The following is a 20,589-nucleotide window of genomic DNA, read 5'->3' as shown; positions in this document are numbered from 1 at the left end:
ACGTGCAGTCGACGTATTTGCTGGCTGTCTACTTTGGTACGTAGACTTGGGTAGATTCGGCTTTGAAGGTGCTCCACCCATGTCAGTAGACACCAAAAACGCAGCTGTATTGGCCAGCTCTTCTAGGAACTCCACTAGCACAGTTAAGGTCGGTGACACTCGCGAGTCGATGTTCACTTCCGATGAAACTCGCCGGGCAAACTTGATGTATTCCGTGCGTTGTGCGGGCGTGAGCTTGTCTAATAACTCCTGCACTAACTAAGGGTTGTTCAAGTATCCGTCCGCCTTTATGTTCTTCAATGTAGACACACATGAACGGACTGCGGCACTAAAGTTTCGTAGTGCTACACTATCGTTATCAGCGACGTGGGGCAAGCTTCTGATTTTCGCCATTGCACATTGAAGTAACGTATGCGGGTTTCCATATGTTCGATCTAGCACTTGTATTAACTCGTTCGGGTTTGTGCTAGTGCGGAGCAAATCTTCAATGAGCTCCTTAGCTTTGCCTTGCACCGCCATTTGAATTCTTGCCAAGTTTTCCGACGGCTTGAACTCGTACGTGGCCGATGACTCCTCGTATCTTCTTTTAAAGAAGAGCCAATCCGCAGGGTCCCCGTAAAAGTTTGGCAGCTCGTAGAAGGCGCGCGGTGTAGGACGCGGCTTCGCAATTGAATGAAGTGCAGCGGCCAAGTCTTCGATCGGCAAACGGCGCTCCCTCGACGTATCGCGACGCTCTTCCGCCGCAGGCACGTGTATCGCTGCTTGTCGTCGCGGAAACTCCATGCGAGGGCGATAAAGTGTCTCTTCTGCAACGTTGAAGGGCGATTTCTCAACCCACTCCCCAACAAGCGACTCACGGTTTCGTTCGGGTGGTTCATCCTCGAGTTCTTCATCAGCTTCTAACTCGGCTAGCTGCATCGCCTTTTTCATTTGAGCTAGGCGTTGTTTCGATTTAAACAACTCAAGCTCCGCTTCGTACTCGATGCGGCGACGCGCTGCTTCTCGTTGAGCGTGACTCGACCGGGACGACACACTGTGGGCTGCGGACGCTGCGGTGGCCGCGCGGCGGAGGGTCCGGGGCGTGACGGAGCGTGTGGTATTTTCTGTGCACGTGGTGTTTTCGATGCACGTGGTGTTTCCGGTGCACGTGGTGTATTCGGAGCACGTGGTTTTGTCAGTGCGCGTGCTATTTTTCGGGCGCGTGCTATTTTCTGTCGGCGTACTGCAGGTTTCGGGTGCACGACGTATTGTGTGATCGTGCACCGTCCCTCCTTCTAACGGGATCTCAGGAACTATAGCCTCCGGGTTGCCGTGTTGACTGGAACTGGAAGGCGACTGTACGTTGAAGCGTGATTCTGCGATGCCCGAATCTGTAGCAGGATGTGACAGATTCATCGTACTGGGCGCCGATACTTCTCGTTGATGTCGTTCCTCTTCCATGCGTCGTTCTTCCTCACACGACGGCAATCTTTGTTGACGGCGCGTAGAGTTTCCCCGTGGTACTTTATTATCGGGCCCGATGTTTCTGGATTTGCTGCGAGTGTATGACGACATATTCTTCGACGATCCGATGCTCGAAGGACCACTTTGTAGAAGACAGGACGCGGGGTTGATTAACGTCGAAGGGCAGGTCAGCAAAATGAAACACAGGGCTCGATCCAAACGTGACAGTAATAGCGTGTTCAAACGGCGACTGAGGCATGAGCTCACACAATCAAAGCAACGGACAATTGTTATCTTTGTCTCGCTCACGCCCCAGTCCATCTTACTCTAATAACAATAGACAATGGTTACTTTGTTTAGAAATTCTACTACAGAGGTTCTACCGTTAACAATGTGTGTGGTGTAACTAACAAAAACCCCGAATTAGAAATGTATATTCATTCAGCAGAATCCAAATTGGACTATGTATGTTTTTGCGAACACTTTCTAAATGAATCTTCAGCTCCTTTTTTTAACTTAGAAGGCTATAAAACAGTGTCTAATAATTTCCGAACCAATAAAAAACGAGGAGGTTCGATGATACTAGGGCTGAATGAAGTAAAATATGAAGATAATTATTTCTGTAAGAAGCTCTATAAATCGGAAGCTTTTGAAATTTGTGGCGTAAGGGATACAGAGTCTAATGTTTATGTTTGTTGTTGTTATCGAAATCCAGTAAGAAATAACTTCGATTTATTTTTAGAGCGCTTAGAAAGATTCTTGGAACATTTCTTCAATAAAAACTGTATTTTATGTGGTGACTTCAATGTAAACTTATTGAACGATGATAGGCAAAAAAAAGATTTTTTGAAACTTCTGAAATGTTATAATTTTAAGTATTTGATTGATTCGGTGACCTATGTACGTAACAACACAGAATCATGCATTGATAATATTATAACTAACATGCATGGTACTGAAATAACAACTAGTGTTGTACATAATGGCCTAGCAGATGGTCACGCAGGGTTTTACTGCACCTTGAAATTGGAAAACCAAAATATGGCTAAAAACTGCGATGATGCTATTAGAATTACGTGTAGAACCTATAACGAACAGAGTGCAGCAGTCTTTGAAAGGCAGGTTAATAACGTAGATTGGACCAGACTAGACGTAAATTCTTTTCTGAAAACATTTAATCATACTTTCGAAACAAGCTATAAAAAAATAACAAGAAAAGTAAAAAATAAAAGAGGTAATAGGCTACAGTGGTTAACACAGGGTTTAAGAGTATCTAGTAAAATGAAAAGGTTTTTAGTTCTGAATATTAAAACAAGTAACGGAGAATTTGCTTGCAAATATAAAAAAATCTATTTACAAATATATAAAAAAGTACTCAGAAAAGCAAGACAACTAGCTGCACAAAGAGAAATTATCCTGGCCTCTAACTGTAATAAAGAAATTTGGAAAATTGTAAATAAAACTAGAAAAGGTCAGACAACTAGAAAAAATAATACACTACTAAAAATAAACGAGAATATTTTAAGTGATCCACAGGAGATAGCTAATATTTTTTCTAACCAGTTTGATAAGGCAAATTCACAACTTAGTAAAAATGATCCTTCTTCAGCAATCTTTATATTGAAACAGAGTGTGAAAGAGGTTGAAGCTAATATGAATTTTTATAAGACTAACAAGAATGAGATTACGAAAATTGTTCAACAAATGAAAAATAAAAGTTCCTTTGGGTTTGATGAAGTTACGATACGAGTTATAAAAGATCATATTGATATTTTAGCGGGACCTCTGGCACTCTTCTTTAATAGTTGTGTCGATCAAAATTTGTTTCCTAATGAACTTAAGTTAGCAAGAGTTCTTCCGATACATAAAAAAGGAAGTAAACTGAATTGTAAAAATTATAGGCCTATCTCTTTGTTACCTATTTTGTCAAAAATCTATGAAAAGCTAATAATTTCAAGACTGTTGGTACATCTGCGACAAAATGGCATACTGAGTGATAGGCAGTTTGGATATCAGACGTGTGTAGGAACTATAGATGCTATAAATAACTTAATTGATGATGTAGTTGCTAAATTAAATAGTAATATGAAAGTAGGAGGATTGTTCTTGGACCTAAGCTCCGCCTTCGATACAATAGATCATGAAATTTTGCTACAAAAATTAGAACACTACGGAATTAGAGATAAAAACTTAAAACTATTTCAATCTTATCTATCAAATCGCAAGCAATTTGTTGAAATTAAACACAGTTAATAATGAGGAAACTACATACAAATCGGAATTAAGAACAATAAAAAGAGGGGTTCCGCAGGGCTCAATATTGGGACCTATTTTGTTTGTAGTATTTTTGAATGACCTGGCTGATTACATGAAAGCAAATCAGCCAGATGTTAAATTAACTATCTATGCAGATGATACTAATGCTGTAGTTTCTGCGAATAATGTACAAGAACTTAATATTAAAATACAAAATACCTTTCATGAATTTGAATATTGGTTTGCTAAAAATAATCTTGTGTTAAATAAAAACAAAACTTTTGCTTTGCTATTCAGGACTAATGCTAGAGATAAAGATTCTTTAGAGCCATTAGTAAATAACTTAGGAATTAATTCAGTGGAAACAGTTAAGTTTTTGGGTATACATATTGATAGAGATTTAAATTGGAAGAAGGAAATAGAAGCATTAGAATCTAGCATAAGCTCAGCATGCTATGCCTTAAGAACTTTACGAGATGAAATAACTGGTAAAAATGTAATAACGATATCTGGCAACCCAGAAGCGTTGTATGCTCTATGGCCCCTCTCTATGGTCTCTTTTTCCTACCATTCAAGTGTGTGCACATGGTTGTAAATTATCTTCTCAATAAATAGAATATCACTGAAGTTAAGTGTCTTTTGTACCTGCCGCATCACTCTGTTCATGGTCCTTCGAGCCGGATGCAGGAGTCTGTACTGAGAATCTGTACTTGAAGCAGTTTTTTTTTCGTGTTGTGTGCTGCCGGCCCGGGGTGACGTTAACGCATTGCATACCACATATTGCGTGCTTTCAAAATGCCCCTAACCGGCGAGGATACCAGCAGTGATTTTGCTCATCAAGACAAGCAAAAATTGATAAATGTGAGAAGATACATCAAAGGCCGCATATCACTTGTGGAAAATGAGCTGGGGGACATTTCTACCGTAAAATCCACCGCCATGTTGGATGTTGCCGCCGAACGAATTAGCAGTCTTTTTACGAGATTGGAGGACGTCAATCTCAATTTGGAATCGATGGATACTTCAGAGACCGCTGAGGGATCGAAAATCGAGTCAAGGTGTCAAAGAATACTAACTGACATTCGTGAACGTCGTGAGGCGCTGAAGCATCATTGTAACTCATCGGCGAGTGACTCCGGATCGACGCAAGAGCACCAGCATAAACCGAATCTTCCCAAGATATCGTTGCCCAAGTTCAGTGGAAGTTATGGAGACTGGCTGTCGTTCAAGGATTTATACGTCACTATGGTACACGGAAATGAAGATTTAAGTCCCGTGCAGAAGTTCTATTACTTGAAGTCGTGTTTGGTCGGCGAAGCTGCCTCTTTGGTTACGACTTTGGAATGTACGAACGAAAACTACGTGAAGGCATGGTCTGCGATTACATCAAGATATGACAATAAGGTTCTTATAGCTAATTATCATTTGCAACACATTTTGTCTTTACATAAAGTCAATGGTAAATCTTATACACTAAGGCAATTAACAAATGATTTTATGCAGTATTATAACTCACTATTATCACTGAATATTTCAAACTTGCAAGATATTATTCTCATACATATTTTGTCAACAAAAATTGATTACAGTTCTTTGCGTGACTTTGAATTGCATAGAGATTCCAGTGATTTCCCTAGTTTGCAACAATTTCTTAACTTTATACAGCAGCGCTGCCAAGCATTAGATATGCTATGCCGTGATGAAGCAGTGAGCACTACAAAGGTCGTGCCTCCGGCAAAGAGCACTAGTCATGTGACTGTTGGCAGCGGCAGAAGTGCAAATGGTAAGTTATTTTCTTGTTTGTATTGCAACAAAAATCACTCAACTTACAAGTGTTTTAAATTCATTAAATTGAGTCCCAATGACAGACAGACATTTGTTAACAAAACTAATTTGTGTGTTGTTTGTTTATCAGATAAACATTGTACTAGCAATTGCACATCCAATATTCTCTGTAAAAAGTGTTTACAAAAGCATCATCACTTATTACATCTTGATTCGCAGACATGTAATGAGACTTCTGCCCGTAGCTCTACTTCAAATGATTCTCACATCAATTCCCCGAGTAATGTTGTAATGACATCTTCAATAGTTACACAAAATAGTACCTCTGTATGTCAAGTGTCCCTTCTGCCCACTGCATTAGTGAATGTGTGTGACAGTGATGGTAAGCGATATGACTGCACTGTGCTTTTGGACATAGGTAGCCAAAAGAATTATATTAGTTCTGCGTTTGCTAATAAATTGTACTGTGTTAATTTTGAAGATGCTAGTCAAACTGTGGCCGGGGTGGGAGGTCATACTTGTAAAATAAAGCATAAAGTTGCACTATCAGTTTATTCTAACTGTTCTGATTTTAAATATTGTTCAGAATTCGGTGTGTTAGATTTTATTACTGATCCTTTACCAATGGTCAATGTGTCTAAAGAGGCACTGCCGTCTCTCATGCATTTGCATTTAGCTGACCCTAATTTCAATATGTCTAAGGACATTGATATGATTCTTGGTGTTTCATGTTTTGCAAAATGTCTTCGAGAAGGCAAGATCGATCTAGGTCCAAATATGCCCACATTAATAAATACTGAATTTGGTTGGGTATTTTGTGGTGAATTGTCTGTGGTAGGTCAACATGTTTCGGGTTTAAAAAGCCAATGTCATTTGTCTGTCCTACATAACGACATTAAAAAATTTTGGCAATTAGAAGAAATGCCTAATGATAATATGTTGTCATTTCAGGAGAAAAGGTGCGAACAGAGCTACCTTGATTCTGTGTCCAGGGATGAAGAAGGAAGGTATCATGTCGATTTGCCAATAAACAAAGAACTTCTACCAAAACTAGGTAATTCTTACAATGTTGCTTTTCGTTGTCTTATGTCATTGGAGAAAAAATTCCAAAATAATTCTGACTTTTTTAAGGCCTATAAAGCATTTATTGAGGAATTTCTTAAACTTGGCCATGCTCACTTTGTTCATATAAATCCACACAAAAGTGATGAAATTGAATATTACATGCCTCATCATGCTGTCTTGAAGGAAAGTTCCTCTACTACCAAGCTTAGGATTGTATTCAATGGTTCTCAACCCACTTCTACGGGCTTGAGCTTAAATGATGTACTTCTTGTGGGTCCTGTTGTTCAACCTGACATGTTTACCATACTTCTGAGATTTCGTACCTATGTTTATGTTTTTGTGTCTGATATAACTAAAATGTACAGGCAAATTCGAGTGAAACCTCAGTATCAAGCACTTCAGCGCATCCTGTGGAGAGATGATCCATCGCATGATATACAGTGTCTTCAGCTGGATACTGTTACATATGGAACAGCATCAGCCAGTTACCTTGCTACACGGACATTGGTGAAATTGGTTGAGGATGAAGGTGATAATTTTCCATCTGCTTCTAAGGCATTACTTCAAAGTACCTTCGTTGATGACATTTTGCATGGCGAGAATGATCTTTCTTCTGCATTAAATACCATAAATGAGTTGCAAGAGTTGTTAGCTAAAGGAAGGTTTGAATTGCACAAATGGTACTCTAATAGCTCAATGTTAATGTCGCAATTTCCTCCTGAAAAACTTGAAAAATGTCATGTTTCCTTTGACAATAAGGAAGGTTCTTGTATTAAAACGCTAGGTTTGAAGTGGGAGCCAAACTCAGATAAATTTCAGGTCGAGGTACCTAAATATACTTCCACTAGTCATACTAAAAGAAATATTTTGTCTGATATTGCTAAGGTCTATGATCCCTTGGGTTTTATTGCTCCAGTTACAGTCTATGCTAAGTTGATAATGCAAGATATCTGGAAGGCAAACGTTGACTGGGATTCTGAGGTGCCTGACGCTATTTTATCTAAATGGAATTTTTTTTGTGCCAATCTTAAATGCTTGAATGTCATTTCAGTGCCTCGTCTCATGGTTAATACTGACGCAGAGAGGGTTGAGCTTCATGGCTTCGCAGATGGCTCCGCGAAGGCGTATGGCTGCGTCGTGTACATCCGCTGCAGTTGTCCTGAAAAAACTACAGTCCGCTTGGTGTGTGCGAAGACAAGAGTTGCTCCTCTCAAACCTGTCACTCTGCCTAAGTTGGAACTTTGCGCTGCACTGTTGCTTGCTAAGCTTATGAGCACTGTTTCCAAAACTTTAAATATTGGTTCTGGGAACTCATTCTATTGGACTGACTCCATGATTGCCCTGTGTTGGATACAGAGTGATCCCGCTAGACGAGATGTTTTTGTATCGAATAGAGTTGGCCAAATACAGAATTTGTCTCCTAAAGACAATTGGTTTCATGTAGGGTCTTCGGAGAACCCTGCTGGCATGGCTTCGCGTGGTTTGGAACCACAGGATCTTTCCAATTGCAAATTATGGTTTGATGGACCTAACTGGCTTTTTCAAAGTGACTCACCTTGGCTTCATTCGCCTCAAGTGTTTTCTCGGGATGACTCAGTGGGTGTTGACACTTGTAATGACATGCCAGGTGTAGCACTGCCTGCCTTTGAGGAGACTAGAAACGATTTTCTTGAATTATTCGACAGATGTTCGTCTTGGAGTCGATTGGTTGGAGTCATGGCTTGTGTACGTCGATTTATTAACAATATGAAAAATGCTAAATCTAAAATCACTGAATTTCTCACAAGTAAGGAGCTTAATCAAGCATCAAGTTGTATCATCAAATGCGTGCAGCATGCTCATTTTCAAAAAAAATGCTAATGGTAATGTTTCCTCGGAACTTAGTTCTGGTTCTAATTCTTCGAAGTTTTTAAACATATTTTCAGATAGCGAAGGAATGTTGCGCGTGGGTGGTCGCTTACGTTATGCTGATATCCCTGTTGATCAAAAATTTCCATTGCTACTGCCAGCACGTTGTCATGTCACTGACTTGTTGATTAGGTATGAGCATGAGAGGTTGTTGCATGCTGGAACGCAGACGACTTTGTCCAGTTTACGAAGATTTGTGTGGCCGCTAAACGCTCGAAATTCTGTGCGTCATTTCATACACAAGTGTGTACGTTGTTACAGGTTTAAGGCAGAAACTGCTTCACAAATAATGGCTGACCTACCCAAATGTCGTATTACTCCTTCTCGACCCTTTCTGTTCACAGGCATAGATTTTGCTGGACCGCTGTCTGTCAAAGTTGCTCGTATAAGGAAACCTATTATAACTAAAGGTTATATTTGCCTTTTTGTGTGCTTGAGTACTAAAGCTATTCATATCGAACTAGTGTCGAATCTCACTACTAAGGAATTTCTAAATGCATTGCGTAGATTCATTTCTAGACGAGGTAAATGTGCTAAAATATTCAGTGATAATGGTACTACTTTTCATGGGGCAAAAAATGAGCTTCATGAGTTATTCAACATGTTTAAGAACGATTTTGAACAAGTTTCAAATTATGTAATTTCAGAAGGTATTGAATGGCGGTTTATAATTCCTCATTCAGCTCATTGGGGCGGGTTATGGGAAAGCTCTGTAAAACTTGTAAAGCATCATTTAAAGAGAGTGTTAGGACACACTGTACTTTGTTATGAACATTTGTATACTCTCTTAACTCAAATTGAAGCTATTGTAAACAGTCGACCAATAACTCCATTGAGAGACTTGGATGGTGATGAGCAGTGTCTCACGCCAGCTCATTTTTTAATTGGGAGCAGTCTGACTTCGTTTCCGGAGGGTGATTTTGCAGAATTTCCTGATAATAGATTGGATGTATATCAACAAATATGTAAGCTACGGCAAACCTTCTGGAAGCGTTGGAAGACTGACTATTTAAATACATTACAAATGAGGTATAAATGGTACAAAGAAAACCCAGATTTAATGTTAAATACTATTGTTTTATTAAAGGATGATAATCAGCCACCAATGTCTTGGCCATTGGGTCGTGTAGTTGAATTATATAAAGGTAAAGATAATCATATTCGAGCTGTTGTTGTAAAAACTAAAACTGGTTTGTATTCTCGACCTATTACAAAAATTGTCCCATTGCCTATTGAGCAAAATAATTAACTTAAGAACTGATAAATGTAATTTTATAATTACTGTCTAAACTGTAAAAGTTAAAAGGTTAATTATGTATTTGTTTAACTTTCATTATTAAAAACATAGTTTGATTTGTTTCTACACTATGAGTGTATACTATCTTGTGTCTTAAACTAAATATTGTATATGTTACTGTAAAAGCTCGAACTACGGTTAATCTTAAGATTTAAGTGTAAGTCTTAGGATTTACCGACATGAGTTGGTAAATGTAAGTATTTCTGAAAATACGACGACTTTTTCGAGCTTTTACCATTTGAATTCAGTATATGCTAGGTTTTACCTCTGTCAGCTGGTAGATGTTGGTTTTAGGAATAAAACAATGAGTAATTCTTAATTACTTACTTTCATCAACTATTAGACAAAACAGGTACACAGTATTATAAAGGTATCATATGATAGTAATAAGTACAAACTAATACCAACTTATTTAAATTATTTGCAATTATTTCTTTTTCTTGTGTTTTGGTGTTCACATTTTTACGTTTCCCTTTTTTATTCCTTCTGACTCATTACCAACGATGTTGTTTTCGTAAAAGTTTACAGAACTTTTAATTAATAAGATTATAACAGAAATGATAATACCATGGAGTTCATGGGATTATCATTTTTGTTATTTCGTCCATGGCATGGACGAAATGTGAAGTGGAAAAAATCGGAACTATAATAACCCAGCGTTGATAGTAGCGCATACCTGTAAATACCTATCATAATTATCTAGCCTATCTAGGACACTGAAATTTTGTACTGCATGCATCCTACTAATATTATAATCGCGAAAGTTTGTGTGGATGTTTGTTACTCTTTTCAAGCAAAAACTACTGAACTGATTTAGATGAAACTTTACAGTATTATTTTATATGACATGATCTTACGTTGCTAAAGAAAAAACAAGGCAGTGGCATCATGGTTTGTTTAATTGTATTAAAATTAAAAGTGATGCCGTGGTCTTTCTTTTTAGTTCTTAAATTATTCGTATATTAAACAATACAAAAAGGCTGCGCTCGTGTAATGCGTAGATAAGACCGATTGTTACCTGTCAAAAACGCTTGTTTTGTTTTTCAACATTTACCGTGCCATTAATGTAAATCCTAAGATTTACCAACGAAATGGTGGTAAGAGTTCGAATCGTAAACCTTTTGGGACATTTACCATTAGGAATTGGTAGATCTTAGGTTTTACTGGAATATCTTAGGATTTACTGCAATTCGAGCTTTTACAGTAACATATACATAATTACATGTTATATTTAAAGGATTGACAATAAGGAAAACTTGTTTTACTACTAGTATGTAACTGGTAGGCTATTATAGCTCGTAGGACACCTTATGGTTGTGTACTTATGTATGACGCCAAGAGCTTGTACTTATGTATGACGCCAAGAGCGCTTAGGTTTGTTGAACTTACTTACCTTAATTAATTTCTTTCTTGTTAAGTGCATTTCTTAACTAACTTAACTTACTTTCTTCTTGTTTGTAGGTGTATTTCATTGCTTAAGTATTATATTGCAAAATGTAAGCTGTAATGTTAATAACTTTAACTTCTTTGTTTGAAGATTGAAATGTAATTTCAATGGGGCGGGTGTATGGTAAAAATGTAATAACGATATCTGGCAACCCAGAAGCGTTGTATGCTCTATGGCCCCTCTCTATGGTCTCTTTTTCCTACCATTCAAGTGTGTGCACATGGTTGTAAATTATCTTCTCAATAAATAGAATATCACTGAAGTTAAGTGTCTTTTGTACCTGCCGCATCACTCTGTTCAATAACTTTAGATCAGCTCAAATTAGTTTACTTTGCGCTCATTGAATCTAAACTCCGGTATAGTATTATGTTCTGGGGAAATAGTTATAAATATAATATTTCAGCAGCATTCGTGTTACAGAAGCGAGCTATCCGCACCATGAAACGCATTCCTCAAATAGAGTCATGTAAACCACATTTTGCAACGTTAGGTATTTTAACTGTCCCGTCATTGTATATTTTTACCTTGTTAACCTATCGAATAAAACACTTGTACAAGTTTGAGTCAAATGAAGACAGAACACAGAGAGAACTCACACGCAAAAAAAACTTACAAATTGCTATAGTACCTAAATTAAATATCGCTAGTCACTGTGTAAGATACCAAGCAATTAAGTTATTTAATGCCTTGCCTGTAGAGTTTAAAACTATTTATAATTTTAATAAATTTAGAAATAAGCTTAAGTCTTTGTTATTGAAGAAATGTTATTATTGTATTGAGGATTATTTAAATGATAAAAAGTAAAGATCTCATTTTGTTAAATGCTTCCTTAAAGTTTTATGCTGTGTTGTATAATTTGTGATTTTATATCGGTTGATGTTTTTTAATTTTTCATGTTTTTTGTAATATTTCCAATACGATAATGTTATTGTTTATGGAATAAATGACTATGACTATGACGTACGTCCGTATCGATAATATTCACATCAGTGGTGAACCTACCACTGCTACCACCTAGGAACCAAATAATTTACAATAACATCTTCATTCAATGTAAACTCAGCCGAGGTCACGCGTGATTGAGCACGTGACGTAATTTATTGCATGTTCTTAACGGCCACCTTTTTTGATACCATTTGTACCACTGAGCCAAACCAAAAATTATTTTGAATCAAGATTAAATTATCACTTGATTGGACGTAATAGTAATTTGCAAACAACTACCTTTTACCAGATGGTAAAACATGAAAATTCATCAACTGAAAACTACCTTTGTCCTATAAATCGTACTTTAACGAAAATACTAGAGAAAAGCCAAAAAGTACAAGTGCTGTTCAGTCAAATATAAAGAAAGCATCATGAATAGTAGGTATGTAAGTGCCACAACTTTGAAAGCCATCCCTGTGACTCTCAAAATGAGTGAATGTTATCCCTGTAACAATCACTTTCACTAGTAATCATCCCTGTGACTACTATTGCAATTATCCCTGTAATTGCACAAACACCCCAAGTCATCCCTGTGACTATAGGTTTCAAAATTTTATTTATTTATTTATTTTCCACACTTAATAACTATCATTACAGGTTGACGCCTAATGCGATAGTATAACATACTTTGTTAAATAATGCTTAATCTAAACTTATATCTATAACCATATTCTAATAATCTTAACAATAACAAATCACGTATAGAGCAGCTATTGTGAACTCATTCAGAGAGCAAGCAAATAAATCAATTTGATCCGCTAACGTATTAATAAGGCGCATGGCGCGAGTGAGCGGTGCCTCCCGCAGCAGGAGCGTGCGCGTGCGCGGCGTGTCCAGCAGCCGCGGCCGCCGCCTCCGCTCCACGTAGCGGCTGGGCACGCTCCACCGTATGTGTCCCAGGAGCTCAGGGTTACTCACCTTGCCTCGCATCAATTTAAAAATATATATGGACAGTGCGAGTTCCCTCCTCACCCTGAGTTCGTTATACCCCACCATGCCCAGAACGAATAAGGTGGGATACTTCAACGGGTAAAATGGGTACACCCCGTACCGTCTCATATACACCACTATTTTTTTATCACCGGAAAATTTTTAACAGGTTATGTAGAAATGTGTGAAAATTATAAAGTAAAAAAAAAAATTAAATTTTTTATAAAGTTAATTTTTTTATTAAATTTTCTTTAGTCCCTATTTTACGCGTCACAGCTGGGCCACTCCGCTGCTCGTTCATTCAGTAGAGTAGTCGTACGCGCTCGCACATTGATCTGTCTGTCTCGCTCACGCCTTGACCACGCTTCCAGTGTTATTATTACTAATTTAGACCATTATAATGCAACATTTCAAGTAATTTTGAGTTCTAATAAGTGTTTCATTACACTTACGTACTTCTTTACGTGGTATTCTGACTGTTAACACTAATTGTAAGTTAATAATACAATGAAATACCTACCTACTGTGAATACGTTACGAATACACACCAATGTGTCGTTACGAGGCTACTACGACTTTAAAAGAAATATGTAATTCAAAGATCTGCCAAAACAGCGGCTTTCAGTGTTATCATCACAGAATAATAATAATGTATTACTTACCTACCTATCTTACGCCATTTTTATTGCAACATTTCAAGTAGGTAATTAGAATTGTAACTGAACGCAGGGCAAAGGACGAAAACAGTAATTTAGTAATTACGTAATACGTCACGTTGTATTTCTGTGAGTTTTTAACACTAGTTAATAATAATACCTACTGTGTAACTCCAATTGAGATCGCGCGTCGTTCGTAGTTCGTGAATTTAAGATCCGCCATAACAGCTGAGTGGTGCGAACAGTTTTAGATGTTGGTTTTAGTAGGCGCTTAGGTAAAATTATAAAAATAATTCAACTTTCCCTTCATACTTACCCGGGCTTAGGATCGGCCTTAGGACCGGCAAAATTCAATGCTTTGATAAGCACCCTGCATCGTGCTGAAGTGTGGCTGTCCCGGTACAGTCGCAAAACTGCACTACACAATTTCTCCGGCCAAGAATAATAATGCACGTATCATTAACACGTATTCACGTGAGGTGAATTGGTAAGACAACGTAATAATTACACGACACTATTGACTTGATTGTTACAATGTTAACAAGACAGTTCACGACCGATCAAGAGCTCGCGCGCGCGCAACTGACCGACCGCGGCCGACCGCGGCCGACCGCCGGGCGAGCGAGAGGGCGGCGCGGGGCCGCGGGCACCCGCCCGATAATGGCCGCACGACAAACGTACACCGCCGCCTTTAGAAAGCGTCGGGCCGGCAACGTCGCATCTCTCTCCATAGTAACGGGCGGCCTTGCGTTGAGCGTAAATACACAAAATATAACAGAAGGTAAACTCATGTATGTACCTCGCTTTGCATACCTCTCTCGCTCGCACGCTCGGCCGTCGCGCTAGGGTTGTCTTGTCATGTGTTGCGTTTATTTCGTTATGATAGAAAAATGTTAGTCTTAATACTATGCAAGAAAGACAATAACAGATATCCACGTATACTTATTTATACACTACTACTTTTTTATCACCGGAAAATTTTTAACAGGTTATGTAGAAATGTGTGAAAATTATAAAGTAAAAAAAAAAAATTAAATTTTTATAAAGTTAATTTTTTTATTAAATTTTCTTTAGTCCCTATTTTACGCGTCACAGCTGGGCCACTCCGCTGCTCGTTCATTCAGTAGAGTAGTCGTACGCGCTCGCACATTGATCTGTCTGTCTCGCTCACACCTTGACCACGCTTCCAGCGTTATTATTACTAATTTAGACCATTATAATGCAACATTTCAAGTAATTTTGAGTTCTAATAAGTGTTTCATTACACTTACGTACTTCTTTACGTGGTATTCTGACTGTTAACACTAATTGTAAGTTAATAATACAATGAAATACCTACCTACTGTGAATACGTTACGAATACACACCAATGTGTCGTTACGAGGCTACTACGACTTTAAAAGAAATTTGTAATTCAAAGATCTGCCAAAACAGCGGCTTTCAGTGTTATCATCACAGAATAATAATAATGTATTACTTAGCTACCTATCTTAGGCTATTTTTATTGCAACATTTCAAGTAGGTAATTAGAATTGTAATTGAACGCAGGGCAAAGGACGAAAACAGTAATTTAGTAATTACGTAATACGTCACGTTGTATTTCTGTGAGTTTTTAACACTAGTTAATAATAATACCTACTGTGTAACTCCAATTGAGATCGCGCGTCGTTCGTAGTTCGTGAATTTAAGATCCGCCATAACAGCTGAGTGGTGCGAACAGTTTTAGATGGTGGTTTTAGTAGGCGCTTAGGTAAAATAATAAAAATAATTCAACTTTCCCTTCATACTTACCCGGGCTTAGGATCGGCCTTAGGACCGGCAAAATTCAATGCTTTGATAAGCACCCTGCATCGTGCTGAAGTGTGGCTGTCCCGGTACAGTCGCAAAACTGCACTACACAATTTCTCCGGCCAAGAATAATAATGCACGTATCATTAACACGTATTCACGTGAGGTGAATTGGTAAGACAACGTAATAATTGCACGACACTATTGACTTGATTGATACAATGTTAACAAGACACTTCACGACCGATAAAGAGCTCGCGCGCGCGCAACTGACCGACCGCGGCCGGCGGCCGGAAGAGCGAGAGGGCGGCGCGGGCCGCGGCCCCGCGCCGCCCTCTCGCTCGTGGCTCGCGGGTGATAATGGCCGCACAACAAACGTACACCGCCGCCTTTAGGAAGCGTCGGGCCGGCAACGTCGCATCTCTCTCCATAGTAACGGGCGGCCTTGCGTTGAGCGTAAATAGTGCTAGCGACGCGTGTGTCCAAATATTACCAATTTTGGGATGAAATTTTGAGTAGCTTTATTTAACTTTTTTTTTTGCATAAATAGGATCAGTATCAATAACTCATTACCCAGATTTTTTTTTTCCGGTGATAAAAATGTAGTGGTGTATTTAGTACGTTATTATAGTAATAGTTTGCAAACAAATACACGAGAAAGAAGTATTATTTAGTTGAGTGGTTGACACTATTATCCAACTAATATTATAAATGCGAAAGTTTGGATGTCTGGATGTTTGTTGCTCTTTCACGCAAAAACTACTGAACGGATTTTGATGTAACTTTACAGTATTATTGTTTATAACCCAGAATAACATATAGGCTATAATTTATGACGATCTGTGACAAACTGAATTTCACGCGGGTGAAGCCGCGGGCAAAAGCTAGTTATCCAATAATTCATAAAACCTCTCTAAAACAATTCGATATTCCTAATAATTGAGTTGGCTTTCAATTTCAATTGAAATTCAAATAAATAACTTACTTACCTCCCCGAATCAACTGGTAATTTAAAAAATGAAAATTCGGTATTTAATGATGAGTTTAAGCAACCAAATACCGAACAATTATAATACGACTTTTTCTGTTCACTCATTTTCGTCAATTTCGCAAAACAAAATAATATCACAGGCGGTTGACCGGCGCGTGACTCAAGCGAACCACAGCGAACGTGTGGCGAACGTCTGTCGCGCTCGCGCCACGTCGACGCGTCGCGCTCGCATTCGTCCAAGACAGTCTTGCTAGAGCGGTGTCTATGTGTGCGTGGCTCGAGCGCGTTTAGTATGGAGTTTGTCTTCTGTTATATTTTGTGGTAAATAGTGCTAGCGACGCGTGTGTCCAAATATTACCAATTTTGGGATGAAATTTTGAGTAGCTTTATTTAACTTTTTTTTTGCATAAATAGGATCAGTATCAATAACTCATTACCCAAAATTTTTTTTTTCGGTGATAACAATGTAGTGGTGTATAAATATCTTATAAATTTGTTCTGAATCCGCTCGAGCATCATGCTGTACTTGGTTTCGTGTGGTGACCAAACAACCGAGTTACATTCGAGGTGACTTCTAACTAACGCGTTATAAAGTGCGACGATGGCTCCGATGTTCTTAAACCCCTGAGATCTGCGTAGTATAAAGCCTAAATTGCGATAAAAAATAAAGTAATCATCCCTGTGACTACTATTGCAATTATCCCTGTAACTGCACACTACACCCCAAGTCATCCCTGTGACTATAGGTTTCAAAATAATGTAATCATCCCTGTGACTACATTACTAATCGCAATCATCCCTGTGATCACGATATCGTCATAAGTCGAAAGTCTATGGTCAGTCATCAAGTCAAAATTATGTAATCATCCCTGTGATTACATCACACATCGCAATCATCCCTGTGATTACGAACATAGTGGTAGTCATCCCTGTGACTATCACTCAGTGGCCTTTACATCACTAATATCATTACTCAAATCATCGTTATTACTAATCAATCGGCACTAGACTGATGGGCATTCCTCCAATTCGATCGTTAATCATTACACAACATAAAATGTATTCTGTGCTGACTACTTGTATTTGACCTATACCGGTCATTACAGTAACATTATTGAAACGTCTGCCACTCAATCTTGGCGACAATCTTTAACCAACAACAACAAGTATTCAGCAAATGAATCAAATGAAAAACAATATCGCTCACCCTTGTGTGTGATCCAAGAGTACTCGCGGGCAACCTCGTTCCGGGCCACGCCGGTTCAATGTTCTCCACTTGACCGCCGCCGCCGTCCATTGCCGTGAGCTTGACCACCACCCCGCGCCAGTCCAATGCTGTGAGCTTGACCGCCGTCCTGCGCCGGTCCAACGTAATTGTGAGCTTGACCGCCGTCCCGCGCCGGTCCAATGCTGTGAGCCAATCCTTCAACCTTCTGGCCGGTTATTTTCCGGGCATACCCTCAGCTCGACTTTGACACCACTACCCCGCCCTCAGCGCGGTACTAGCCCACCGGGTGAGACGACGTTGGTCGAGGCCCAGTGAACGACCAGCGAGCGAGCGGTTCCTGGATGCCAAAGGAGCTTGCCGGTAGTAGGTATAGGTAGGTATGTTCTTATTTTGTTGGTCCAAAATAGCACGTCGCAAATGTTGGCCTCTTCATTAACGTGTTGGTATCAATATCGTTGAAAGTGATCTCAATTGCACGATTCGATCCCAATTCTGATGTCGGCTCGTCAGGGATTCGAACCTCAGATATTGTGGGCGAAATAGGGTATCGTGCAATGAGAATGAGACTTGTGTTCGAACACTTTTAATGATCGTCAAATAGAGTTCAAAATCAGCACTTAGTTCTTAGTATTACAATCTAGACTTCGTCGAGCGATAAAATAGGCACTAGGTGAAACGTGGGACAGTTCCGTGACGATGTCTTCTCTTGTCGGCGTCCGGAGCGAAAGTGAGTTCGATCCTCAGATCATAGAAAGAGAATAGATATGAAGTCGCGCGCAACTACAACGAGAACCAGTGTCCCCACATTTCCCCCACCACAGCTCCCACACACACATTCAACTGTGTAAAAACAAAGCAACTGAGAGTCTACGACAACATGTGCAACTGGCTTAAAAGTGCTGTGATTGGCCAGAAGGCATGTCTTATGGCCAATCAATGGCCGCGTGACGTGACGCACACATTGAAAACGCTAGTGAGAGAACAAAGATAAAATGGAGTCGACAAGATATCGATACTTTAAATCGCTAGGGGCAAGGATCGAAACTGATTTCACAAAATGCTTATGTATGAAAACCTTTTTATTATTATACGTTATTATTAACTACTATCACGCATTTACTTTTTAATTATGGCGATCTGCGTACCGCATATGTTTATCAAAAATAATGCCTATATTAGGCTTTCAACTAGCTCTTATAGTAATTACATAGTTGACAGTTACTAATCCCTTCTACTATTGTTATTGTTTTTGTAAAAACTTAAAAATCGCAAGCAACTCATGATTTTTTCATTCAAAATTAGAAAATAGAAAATAATAATTTACTTCTATTTATCGATAATAGGAAACCGCATTAGAACACGAGCACGGCACTATGTTACGACCGGCACATGCGGCCGTACTGTGTATTTTCACACGACAGTGGATATCGGAAGAAATTAAATACATTGCGCAGTAGTTGAGCATGACATAAAGTGGTTGCTAACTAAATCGTCAATGTACAAGTGTGTTAGAATTTTTATCACCACTGATTCGATATCGCAGTAACTGTTACGGCACTGAATTCGTTCGTAAAAAAGTTTAGTTTTTTTTATTTATAAGCAAAATACCATTGGATTTGCAATACTTACATGTAGTAAATGACTCCATTGTTCCTGTAGTTCTTTCGTTTCACTTGTTTTATTGCACGTAACGACGCATTATTCAAAATATCGGAGAACATTTCCTTAGTACGACTGAATCGCGACTAACCTAGCTACGCGGCCGATGTTCGTTTCTGGGCATATCGCGGAGACACGCGCCACGCCCCCGTTTCACATCTATTCCCTTCTATGATCTGAGGTTCGATCCGTCCCGCCGTGACCGTTACGACTCTGTCGAAGCGCGCCAAAGCGGTGTTGCGCCGGTTCGCCGCTAGGTGGCGCACTTGCGTTTCACTTTAGTGTCCGTACTCATGACCGTCTGCGACAAATATATTAAGGTACTAGCGGCCGCCCGCGACTTCGTACGCGTGGATCCCGTTTTGCCCCCTTCAACTATCTTACGCGGTTTAGATTTTTTCATACAAATGTTTTTTCACGCTAACTCCGGTTCCCGTGGGAATTTTGCAATATCCTGTTGTAACTAAGTTTTAAGTTTACTAAGGGACCTGCATGCCAAATTTCAAGCGTCTAACTTTAGCGGTTTAGATTTTTCATACAAAAGGATTTTCCCGGTAATTCCCGTTTCCGTGGAAATTTCGGGAATTCCTTTCTTAGTGCACCTCTACGGTACCTAAGCTACGTCCCTTCCAAATTTCAAGTGCCTACGTTTAGCCGTTTAGGCTGTGCGTTGATATGTCAGTGAGTCAGTCATACAAAAGGATTTTCCCGCCAATTCCTGTTCTCGTGGGAATTTTGCAATATCCTGTTGTAACTAAGCTTTAAGTTTACTGTTAAAATGTTAAAATATTGTCATAATTTAAGAGTGCATAAAGTTTTTTGGCATACTCATCATTTCGCATAACGTTCATACAGAATAAATCATAATGCATTTTTTTTTTGCCATAACCACTTTTATTATAATAATATTTTAGTATATATTTTTTCTGTATTCTTGTTTTTTTAATAACGATTTCTAGGCATAACATTTATTGGCATCTAAACCAATGCCATAAATATTACCATTCATAATATACAAAATACCATAATTTTTACAAATATGAAATATAAAAATGTTATACATATAAAATATAAGTTAACAAATATAAATAGACAAGCAAGCATGTAAACAAGCATGCAAGCAAGCAGCAAGCATGCAATCAAACAGCA

General features: G+C 38.9%; 1 long non-coding RNA gene across 2 annotated transcripts; it reads left to right on the top strand.

Annotated features, from left to right (window-relative positions):
- The first annotated feature begins 4,480 nt into the window (after window positions 1-4,480).
- LOC135087352 (uncharacterized) lies at window positions 4,481-7,568 on the top strand. Of its 2 annotated transcripts, none has more exons than XR_010260760.1 (3): window positions 4,481-5,103; window positions 5,365-5,482; window positions 6,436-7,568. It is a non-coding gene; the product is annotated as an uncharacterized LOC135087352 (long non-coding RNA). The 2 variants fall into 2 exon arrangements; XR_010260761.1 differs by having other exon boundaries at window positions 4,481-5,482; window positions 6,436-6,538; window positions 6,915-7,568.
- Window positions 7,569-20,589: the final 13,021 nt, after the last annotated feature.

Source organism: Ostrinia nubilalis, assembly GCF_963855985.1.
Source record: "Ostrinia nubilalis chromosome W unlocalized genomic scaffold, ilOstNubi1.1 SUPER_W_unloc_1, whole genome shotgun sequence".
In the NCBI taxonomy this organism is placed as follows: Eukaryota; Metazoa; Arthropoda; class Insecta; order Lepidoptera; family Crambidae; genus Ostrinia; species Ostrinia nubilalis.
This window is presented reverse-complemented; position numbering and strand designations above follow the sequence as displayed.